The sequence below is a fragment of the Physeter macrocephalus genome, chromosome 7, assembly GCF_002837175.3.
Source record: "Physeter macrocephalus isolate SW-GA chromosome 7, ASM283717v5, whole genome shotgun sequence".
Classification (NCBI taxonomy): domain Eukaryota; kingdom Metazoa; phylum Chordata; class Mammalia; order Artiodactyla; family Physeteridae; genus Physeter; species Physeter macrocephalus.
The window spans coordinates 145,492,840-145,494,965 of NC_041220.1; positions in this window are offsets into that span (position 1 = coordinate 145,492,840).

A 2,126-nucleotide genomic window follows, 5' to 3' on the forward strand; every position below is an offset into this window, starting at 1 on the left:
TTCATAATGACAAAGTTCTAAAGTCATCAAAAGGATGTAACGGTCCTAAATGTGCGTGTACCTGACGGCACACGGCAAGAATCCATGGAGCAAAAGCCGCTTAGGAGAAACGGGCAAATGCACAATTATACCCAGAGATTTCAACACTCTTCTCCCAAATGTGATTCAACAAGTAGACAGAAAATCATCAGGAATATAGAAGACTTGAATACCATCACCTAACTTGGCCTGATTGATATTTACAGAACAGTCAAACATTTCCTCAGCCACAGGTGGCAATATTTTTTAAATAATGCAAGTCATTCAGAGAATGTTGTCTGACCACATTGGAATTATACTAGAAATCACTAACAAAAGATATCTGGGAAATCCTCAAATGCTTGCAAACCAATAACCCACTTCTTTTTAAAAATATTTTATTTATTTATTTTGGCTGTGCCGGGTCTTTGTTGCCGCATGCGGGATCTTTCGTTGCAACATGCAGACTCTTAGTTGTGGCACGTGGGATCTAGTTCCCTGACCAGGGATCGAACCCGGGCCCCCTGCATTGGGAGTGCAGAGTCTTAGCCACTGGACCACTAGGGAAGTCCTAGTAATCCACTTCTTAATTTCCCATACACTGAAGAAGAAACCAAAGGAAAATTAAGAATTATTTTGAACTGAATGGAAATGAAAAGAGAACATATCAAAAACCGTGGAACACAGTTAAAGCAGTACTTAGACATTTATGGCACTAAGCACCTAATTAGAGAAGACAGGGCTCAGATCAATGACCTCAGTTTCCTTCCAAAGGAGCTAGAAAACATGAGAAAAGCTGGAACCCCAAGTAAGCAGAGGAAGGCAAACAGGAAAGATCACATTAGAAATCAATGAAATAGAAAACAAAACGGAAAGAAAAACATAGAGAAAATGAATGAAACCAAAAGCTGGTTCTTTGAGAAGATCAATAAAATCCATAAATCTTTTATACATGGATCTGGAAAAAAAAAAAGAGAAAAGACACAGATTATCAATATTAGGAACAAGAGACACAACGTTACTACAGATTCTACACACGTTAGAGGAAGAATAGGACCAGAATTTGAAAAGATACATGTTCACGGCAGCACTATTTACAATACCCAAGACATGGAAACAACCTAAATGTCCATCAACAGAGGAATGGATAAAGAAGATGTGGTACATCTATACAATGGAATAGTACTCAGCCATTAAAGAGAATGAAATAATGCCATTTGCAGCAACATGGGTGAACCTAGAGATTGTCATACTGAGTGAAGTAAGTCAGACAGAAAGACAAATATCATATGATATCGCTTATGTGTGGAATCTTAAAAAAAGGCTACAAATGAACTTATCTACAAAACAGAAATAGAGTTACAGATGTAGAAAATAAACCCCTTACCGTGGGGGTAAGGAGGAGAAGGATAAATTGGAAGATTGGGATTGACACACACACACTACTGTATATAAAATAGATAACTCATAAGGGCCTACTGTGTAGCACAGGGAACTCTACTCAGTACTCTGTAATGGCCTATATGGGGAAAGAATCTAAAAAAGAGTGGATAGATGTATACGTATAACAGATTCACTTTGCTGTATACCTGAAATTAAGAACATTGTAAGTCAACTATACCCCAATAAATTTTTTTTAAAAAAGAATAGGGAATATTGTGAATAAATTTATGCCAATACATTTGACACCTTAGAAGAACTGGACAAATTCATTGAAAAACAGAAGCTACCAAAGCTCACTCTAGAAGAAGTAGAAAACCTGAATGTATTTATTAAATAATTTGAATTTTTAGTTAAAAATCTTCCCACAGAGAAAACACCAGGCCCAGGGAGGGTGGTGGTGAGATGAATTGGGAGACTGGGATTGACATATAGACACTAATATGTATAAAATAGAGAACTAATGAGAACCTGCTGTATAAAAAATAAATAAACGGCTTCCCTGGTGGCGCAGCGGTTGAGAGTCCGCCTGCCGATGCAGGGGACACGGGTTCGTGCCCCGGTCCGGGAAGATCCCACGTGCCGCGGAGCGGCTGGGCCCGTGAGCCATGGCCGCTGAGCCTGCGCGTCCGGAGCCTACGCTCCGCAACGGGAGAGGCCACAACAGT